We start from the raw sequence: 10,000 nt of genomic DNA, 5'->3' as shown, positions 1-10,000 counted from the left end.
ATGCTGGGGCACCACCTTCTAGGACATGACTGATTACACTGATCCTAAGTAGGAGCAGTACTTATTTTACCAAGGCAATGCATTATTAGGTGGGTTTTGAACTTTGAACAAAGACATGGCTACATGGTTAAGCGTCTTGGTTTGCTAATCATGTGGTTTCAGGTTCAGTTCCAATGCACTGCATCTTGGGCAAGTGAGTGAATTTGAAAGATGGAAACTGTGTGGAAGTCTATCGTATACACATGTATATCTTTGCAATTGTGTTCGTCCACCCCACTCAACATTCGAGTTTGGTTTAACCTAGCAATTCAACAAAAGAGATCGATGGAATAAGTACCAGAGGTAAAAATAAATACTGGGGGTTGATATGATTGATTACACCCTTCCAAGGGACACCACCAGCATGGCTGCAGTCCAAAGAAAAATAACTAACACTAGTAAAAGATGAAAGATGTGTGCATGTAACTTAGCAGTTCGGTAAAAGAGACCGATAGAATAAGTACTAGGCTTACAAAGAATAGGTCCTGGGGTCAATTTGCTCGACTAATGGCGGTGCTCCAGCATGGCCACAGTCACATGACTGAAACAAGTAAAAGGTAAAAAGTAAGTATGTATGAATGTGTGTGAGTGGGTGAGTATCTATTCTTCACAGGAAATCATTTTCAAGTGTAGACGTTTCTGAAATTGTTTGCTGCTTGCAAATTGCTCCACTCACTTCTATAACTGTTTATTATCATGCAAATATTGATAATTATCTTTTAATCGTTTTTAATCTTTTTTAACTTTCATCAGAAAGCAGCCTCGGGTCTTTGTCTTTCCATATCACTCAAAACAAAAAATGTCCATATATATGTACGTATGTATGTGTATATATATATATATATATATATATATATATATAACATACATATACATACATATACACATATGTATATATACATATAAATACATATACATATGCATACATATAATACATAGATATATACATATTCATACATATATATACATATATATACATACATATGCATATATAAATATATACATATATATACACATACATATACATATCCATACATATATATACATATATATATATACATACATATGCATATATAAATATATACATATATATACACATACATATACATATCTATACATACATATATATATACATATACACATACATATATATACATACATCTATATATATAAATACATATATATATACATATATACATACATCTATATATATAAATACATATATATATACATATATACATATGTATACATACATATATATACATACATATACATACATATATATACATACATATACATACTTACATATACATACATATACTTACATATACATGTATACATACATATATACATACATATATATATACATATATATACATACATATATTTATTCATATATATACATACATATATAAGCATACATACATAAACATACATATACATATATATATACATATATATATATATCTATATATATATATAAACATACATATATATATATATATATACATATATATATATACAAACATACATACACATATATATCACTATTTACATTATGAAGGTGCATGGCTCAGTCGTTAGAGTGTCAGGCTCACAATCATGAGGCAATGAGTTCAATTCCCAGACCGGGCTGTGTGTTGTGTTCTTGAGCAAGACACTTTATTTCACACAGCTCCGGTTCACTCATCTACAGAAATGAATTGCAATATTCACTGGTGCCAAGCTGTATCGGATCCTTTGCCTTTCTCTTGGACAACATCAGTGGTGTGAAGAGGGGAGGCTGGTATCCATGGGCAACTGCTGGTCTTCCATGAACAACTCAGACTTGTGCCTCAGAAGGGGACTTTCTAGGTGCAATCCCATGGTCACTAATGACCCATGACCAGGGGGTTTTAACCCTTTATTGTTTACATTAGTCAGATTGGTGTCCTCATCTTGATTGTAGCTTTCACTACATTTCGGCTGCTGTATGCTCCAGCCTCCTTCAGGTGTCTTGTGTTGAACTCAATAGTTGTATCAGAATTTCAAGCCTAACCCTTAATTTGATCCACAGAGGTACACGATTCTCATCCAACATTTTACGCTTAAGTTGAATTTTTTTTGGTGAATTCACCTTAGTTGATTTTGAACTGAAAGGAAAAATGTCACAAAACACTTTTGTGCTTTTTATGTGGCACCAACACCACTGCTTTTTACATGGCACCAGCACCAATGCTTTTTGTGGCACCAGCACCAATGCTTTTTCGTGGCACCAGAACCACTGCTTTCTACATGGCACCAGTGCCAGTGCTTTTTACATGGCACCAGCACTGGTGCATTTTACATGGCACCAGCACCAATGCTTTTTGTGGCACCAGCACCAATGCTTTTTCGTGGCACCAGAACCACTGCTTTCTACATGGCACCAGTGCCAGTGCTTTTTACATGGCACCAGCACTGGTGCATTTTACATGGCACCAGCACCAATGCTTTTTGTGGCACCAGCACCAATGCTTTTTCGTGGCACCAGAACCACTGCTTTCTACATGGCACCAGAACCAGTGCTTTCTACATGGCACCAGAACCAGTGCTTTCTACATGGCACCAGAACCACTGCTTTCTACATGGCACCAGAACCTGTGCTTTCTACATGGCACCAGAACCACTGCTTTTTACATGGCACCAGCACCACTGCTTTTTACATGGCACCAGAACCACTGCTTTTTACATGGCACCAGAACCACTGCTTTTTACATGGCACCAGCACCACTGCTTTTTACATGGCACCAGAACCACTGCTTTTTACATGGCACCAGAACCACTGCTTTTTACATGGCACCAGCACCAGTGCTTTTTACATGGCACCATCACCAGTGCTTTCTACATGGCACCAGAACCACTGCTTTTTACATGGCACCAGCACCAATGTCTTTTTACATGGCACCAGCACCAGTGCTTTTTACATGGCACCAGAACCACTGCTTTTTACATGGCACCAGCACCAGTGCTTTTTACATGGCACCATCACCACTGCTTTCTACATGGCACCAGAACCAGTGCTTTTTACATGGCACCAGCACCAATGTCTTTTTACATGGCACCAGCACCAGTGCTTTTTACATGGCACCAGAACCACTGCTTTTTACATGGCACCAGCACCAGTGCTTTTTACATGGCACCATCACCACTGCTTTCTACATGGCACCAGAACCACTGCTTTTTACATGGCACCAGAACCACTGCTTTTTACATGGCACCAGCACCAGTGCTTTTTACATGGCACCAGAACCACTGCTTTTTACATGGCACCAGCACCAGTGCTTTTTACATGGCACCAGCACCAGTGCTTTTTACATGGCACCATCACCACTGCTTTCTACATGGCACCAGAACCACTGCTTTTTACATGGCACCAGCACCAATGTCTTTTTACATGGCACCAGCACCAGTGCTTTTTACATGGCACCAGAACCACTGCTTTTTACATGGCACCAGCACCAGTGCTTTTTACATGGCACCAGCACCAGTGCTTTTTACATGGCACCATCACCAGTGCTTTCTACATGGCACCAGAACCACTGCTTTTTACATGGCACCAGCACCAATGTCTTTTTACATGGCACCAGCACCAGTGCTTTTTACATGGCACCAGAACCACTGCTTTTTACATGGCACCAGCACCAGTGCTTTTTACATGGCACCAGCACCAGTGCTTTTTACATGGCACCATCACCACTGCTTTCTACATGGCACCAGAACCACTGCTTTTTACATGGCACCAGCACCAATGTCTTTTTACATGGCACCAGCACCAGTGCTTTTTACATGGCACCAGAACCACTGCTTTTTACATGGCACCAGCACCAATGTCTTTTTACATGGCACCAGCACCAGTGCTTTTTACATGGCACCATCACCAGTGCTTTCTACATGGCACCAGAACCACTGCTTTTTACATGGCACCAGCACCAGTGCTTTTTACATGGCACCAGAACCAGTGCTTTCTACATGGCACCAGAACCACTGCTTTTTACATGGCACCAGCACCAATGTCTTTTTACATGGCACCAGCACCAGTGCTTTTACATGGCACCATCACCAGTGCTTTCTACATGGCACCAGAACCACTGCTTTTTACATGGCACCAGCACCAGTGCTTTTTACATGGCACCAGAACCAGTGCTTTCTACATGGCACCAGAACCACTGCTTTTTACATGGCACCAGCACCAATGTCTTTTTACATGGCACCAGCACCAGTGCTTTTTACATGGCACCATCACCAGTGCTTTCTACATGGCACCAGAACCACTGCTTTTTACATGGCACCAGCACCAGTGCTTTTTACATGGCACCAGAACCAGTGCTTTCTACATGGCACCAGAACCACTGCTTTTTACATGGCACCAGCACCAATGTCTTTTTACATGGCACCAGCACCAGTGCTTTTTACATGGCACCATCACCAGTGCTTTCTACATGGCACCAGAACCACTGCTTTTTACATGGCACCAGCACCAGTGCTTTTTACATGGCACCAGAACCAGTGCTTCTACATGGCACCAGAACCAGTGCTTTTTACATGGCACCAGCACAATGTCTTTTTACATGGCACCAGCACCAGTGCTTTTTACATGGCACCATCACCAGTGCTTTCTACATGGCACCAGAACCACTGCTTTTTACATGGCACCAGCACCAGTGCTTTTTACATGGCACCAGAACCAGTGCTTTCTACATGGCACCAGAACTACTGCTTTCTACATGGCACCAGAACCACTGCTTTTTACATGGCACCAGCACCAGTGCTTTTTACATGGCACCAGAACCACTGCTTTCTACATGGCACCAGCACCAATGCCTTTTTACATGGCACCAGCACCACTGCTTTTTACATGGCACCAGAACCACTGCTTTCTACATGGCACCAGAACCACTGCTTTTTACATGGCACCAGCACCAGTGCTTTTTACATGGCACCATCACCAGTGCTTTCTACATGGCACCAGAACCACTGCTTTTTACATGGCACCAGCACCAGTGCTTTTTACATGGCACCAGAACCAGTGCTTTCTACATGGCACCAGAACCACTGCTTTCTACATGGCACCAGAACCACTGCTTTTTACATGGCACCAGCACCAGTGCTTTTTACATGGCACCAGCACCAGTGCTTTTTACATGGCACCAGAACCACTGCTTTCTACATGGCACCAGCACCAATGCCTTTTTACATGGCACCAGCACCACTGCTTTTTACATGGCACCAGAACCAGTGCTTTCTACATGGCACCAGAACCACTGCTTTTTACATGGCACCAGAACCAGTGCTTTTTACATGGCACCAGAACCAGTGCTTTCTACATGGCACCAGAACCACTGCTTTCTACATGGCACCAGAACCACTGCTTTTTACATGGCACCAGAACCACTGCTTTCTACATGGCACCAGAACCACTGCTTTTTACATGGCACCAGCACCACTGCTTTTTACATGGCACCAGAACCACTGCTTTTTACATGGCACCAGAACCACTGCTTTTTACATGGCACCAGAACCACTGCTTTTTACATGGCACCAGCACCAATGCCTTTTTACAAGGCACCAGTACCTGTGCCTTTTACATTGCACCAGTGCTTTTGCCATGGCACCATCCCCACACCACTTACAGTTAGTGTGAACATACATTCTTTAATATCTAACGCACCATGATCCGTCAACTGGTCTTATTTCAATGATCTCAGAAGAACGAAGAGCATAGCAGAACTAGACAGGATTTGAACTCAGAACATACCAGCTTTGATGATGCACAACACATCACAACCATCTGTGAAGTAATCATAAAACTAGTTTCGTAAACTGAAAGTAGTCGAGTAATCTGCCTTGCCTTACAATTTGCATGCAAAGCAAAATGACATTACCCTAGTTTGAACTTATACCCTTTGGGATTCCGGCATTGAGTAGTTCAGTAACTTTGCCATTCATGAATAATACGCACGCCATTCATTGCAGTGTGATTGTCCAAAGGAGAAATTAAATCAAAATAAAACTAATTCAAATACAGACACCGTTTTATTATATAAATTACAGTTCCCTGTGTATGAGCATATAAGTGAGAGAGAGTGTGTGTGTGTGTGTGTGTGTGTGTGTGTGTGTGTCTGTGTGTGTGTGTGTGTGTATGTGTGTGTGTGTACTCATAAGTGGATGTTGTACGTGTGCATATGCGCTTCTAGCTAACTATCAGAATCTATCTCTCTCACAAACACACACATGTATGTATGTATGTATGTATGTATGTGTGTGTGTATGTATATATGTATGTATGTATGTATGTATGTATGTATGTATGTGTGTATGTATGTAGTGTGTATTATATGTATGTATATATGTATGTATGTATGTATGTGTGTATGTATGTATGTGTGTATGTATGTATGTATGTATGTATGTGTGTATCTATGTCTGTATGTATGTATGCATGTATGTATGCATTCATGTATGTATGTATGTTTACATGTGTGTGTGTGGTAAAGTTACTTGTGTTTATGTGTATGTGTGTTGTGTATGAATGCACACACGCACTTAAACATGTGACTGTGTGTGCACATATATATATATACACACACACACACACACACACACACACATACAAAATCATACATGCATGTACACACACACACAAACACACAGACACACACACTCACGGAAATCAGGAAGGTACGAAGTGGTTATTATTAAATAACAGGCATTTGAAAAATTTCATCTGTTGAATTGTAATCTTGTTCCTTGCAAGATTGGAATTCTCGGAGGACAGAGCGAACAACAACAACAACAACAAAAGAAGCAAAACAAATAAGTAAATTTGAAAGAAAAAAAAAGAAAAAGAAAAAGAAAAAGAACAAGTTAAAGTGGTGCCTATGAGATATTATTGAGATGATGTAAGGGGGGAAAAAGCTGTCTGGGGAAGATGAAGAGAAGAGATAGCAGAGGAAGCAGGGAGGAAGAAAAAGATGTCTGTGCAACTAATGCCAACACACTCTGAGAGGTAAATTACTTTTGCTGGAAACAAGATGGTTTTCGTCACCATTGCCAACGCTATCATCGACAAGGGCCCCCATCAACAATGGTTACGGTAATGATAACACTACGAATACCAGCTTCTGCAGTGGTTCTCTGTTGTAGCCAATACCACTTTATGCTAAGACAGCAATTAAACATTTAAGTGGGGCTTAACATATAAGGAAAGGAAGCACTCCGTCGGTTACGACGACGAGGGTTCCGGTTGATCCGAATCAACGGAACAGCCTGCTCGTGAAATTAACGTGTAAGTGGCTGAGCACTCCACAGACACGTGTACCCTTAACGTAGTTCTCGGGGATATTCAGCGTGACACAGAGAGTGACAAGGCCGGCCCTTTGAAATACATGTACAACAGAAACAGGAAGTAAGAGTGAGAGAAAGTTGTGGTGAAAGAGTACAGCAGGGATCGCCACCATCCCCTGCCAGAGCCTCGTGGAGCTTTAGGTGTTTTCGCTCAATAAACACTCACAACGCCCAGTCTGGGAATCGAAACTGTGAGTCCGCTGCCCTAACCACTGGGCCATTGCACCTCCACAACATATATATATAATGTAGTGAGCCAAAGAGGAAAGAAATAAATTGCTTCGTTATTTAAAATCATCCTTGCATCATCAAAGAGAAAATAATCATTAGCTTTAATGACTGCTTCCAGGTAAAAAAAAAAAAGAAAAAATATGTAAGTAGCTTGCTAACCAGCCACATGGTTCTGGGTTCAGTCCCACTGCGTGGCATCTTGGGCAAGTGTCTTCTGCTATAGCCTCGGGCCAACCAATGCCTTGTGAGTGGATTTGGTAGACGGAAACTGAAAGAAGCCTGTCGTATATATGTATATATATATATATATGTATGCGTGTGTGTGTTTGTGTGTCTGTGTTTGTCCCCCTAGCATTGCTTGACAACCGATGCTGGTGTGTTTACGTCCCTGTCACGTAGCGGTTCGGCAAAAGAGACCAATAGAATAAGTACTGGGCTTACAAAAGAATAAGTCCCGGGGTCGATTTGCTCGACTAAAGGCGGTGCCCTAGCATGGCCGCAGTCAAAATGACTGAAACGAGTAAAAGAGAGTATATAAAGGCAAAGGGGAGACAATTCCGAATTCTTATATCATTATTATCATTGTCGTTGAACATGTTTTCCATACTGGCATGGATTGGACACTTCAATAGGAACTGGTGAGCCAGAATGCTGCTCCAATCTTTAGCGTCTGCTTTGGCATGGTTTCTACAGCCAGATGCCCATCCTAATGCCAACCACTTTACAGAGTGTACTGGGGGCTTTTTTGTTTGTTTGCTTGCTTTATAATAATAATGAAATTATTGTATACAGTGCTCAGGTGCACCACAACTTGTCAGAAAGTGCGTATAGAGTATATGCAGTAATGTACAAATGTCTGGAAAGCGAACAATGTATTAGTCAGATACATGCTTGTGTGTGTATGGAGGGGAAGAAATCAGGTGTAGTGTTGGCGAATCTCAGGAAACATGGAAGTTTTGAAGGATGCAGTGCTCGACAACTGACAACTGATGCCGGCAGTTTGTTCCATGCTTCAGCAACTCTCAGCGTGAAAAAATGTTTCCTAAAGTCATGGGAGCTGTGCTGTTTTCTGACTTTGTAAATATGTCCACGGGTGTTAGACAGGTAGAGTTTGAAAAGGTACATCGGCACAGGTGAGGCCACTAGGTACATCAGTCACAGCGATCAGCATTTCCAATCAATGGAACAGCCTCCTCGTGAAATTAGTGTGAAAGCGGCTGAGTATTCCACAGACACACACACACACTCTTAACGTAGTTCTCAGGGAGATTCAGCATATCACAGAATGTAACGAGTCAGGCGTTACTGTGGAGAGTTGAAAGACTACTGCCCTTCTTCAGATCCAGTTTAATCATTTGGCATTTAATCCAGCCATTTATCCAGCCAAAATATTCTGTTTTACATTCAAACTGGCCAGGTCCGACCTCTCACACTTATCCTACACTGTCATTCTAAAAATAAACAATCACATCATCGAAATCTCAAAACTATGAGACATTGCATGATCAATTCGAAACAATGTTAAACAAGCATTACATTTGACAGAATAATCTGAATGCTAGAAGGTTAGGGCAGTGTTTGTGCTTTGTCTTGGGTTCATTAGGAGGTTCGTCTCCCTGAAAATTATTCTTCATAGAGTAAAATCTTCTGAATTCTTCCAATGTTCCATATAAAAACATTTACTTGCCCATCTCAGTGCTTTCATGCCTACAAAATTTGCTATTTCCAAGACGTCAACATTATTCGCATAATCTTTGCAACCCAAGACACACACAGAATTTGTTGAAGAACATTTTTGCTGAAAACACTCCAACCAATTAACATGTTTTGAATGGTATGTCCTTACTTTACAGCCATACAATGAAACAAACAAAATGCATATATAAATAGGTAAATTAGGGATCCCAAATAGTATTCAAAGGGCACTTGAGAAAATTTGACTTTAGATTGTAGGGTGACCTGCTGTGCTTGAGGAGACCTATTGAGTCAAGTACATCAACATCAAAATAAAAATTAAATGGAAATTGTAGTCGTGATACTTATGCCGGTGGCACATAAAAAGCATCATCCAAATGTAGCCGATGCCAACGCCGCCTTGACTAGCTTCTGTGCCTGTGGCACATAAAAAGCACCAACTGATTGTGGTCGTTTGCCAGCTTCCCATGGCACCTGTGCTGGTGGCACGTAACAAGCACCCACTACACTCACAGAGTGGTTGGCGTTAGGAAGGGCACCCAGCTGTAGAAACACTGCCAGATCAGACTGGAGACTGGTGCAGCCTCCTGGCTTCCCAGACCCCGTTTGAACCATCCAGCCTGTGCTAGCATGGAAAACGGACGTTAAACGATGATGATGATGTAGGTAT

The 10,000-nt window shown here is 41.4% G+C and overlaps 1 protein-coding gene and 1 long non-coding RNA gene across 2 annotated transcripts in view; one reads left to right on the top strand and one right to left on the bottom strand.

The window, feature by feature from the left end:
- The window catches only part of LOC118767433, a 23,441-nt gene extending 21,602 nt beyond the window's left edge, over positions 1-1,839 (top strand). The window contains exon 3 of the long non-coding RNA XR_005003356.1: positions 1,647-1,839. This is a non-coding gene — a long non-coding RNA (uncharacterized LOC118767433). The remainder of the gene's footprint in view (positions 1-1,646) is intronic.
- Positions 1-10,000, bottom strand: part of LOC115222960 (mitogen-activated protein kinase kinase kinase 7) — a 187,274-nt gene that overhangs the window by 28,660 nt on the left and 148,614 nt on the right. The gene's annotated exons all lie outside the window — the stretch shown is intronic.

Source organism: Octopus sinensis, linkage group LG21, assembly GCF_006345805.1.
Source record: "Octopus sinensis linkage group LG21, ASM634580v1, whole genome shotgun sequence".
In the NCBI taxonomy this organism is placed as follows: domain Eukaryota; kingdom Metazoa; phylum Mollusca; class Cephalopoda; order Octopoda; family Octopodidae; genus Octopus; species Octopus sinensis.
The sequence above is the reverse complement of the archived record's forward strand: the minus strand, read 5'-3'. Positions and strand labels throughout refer to the sequence as shown.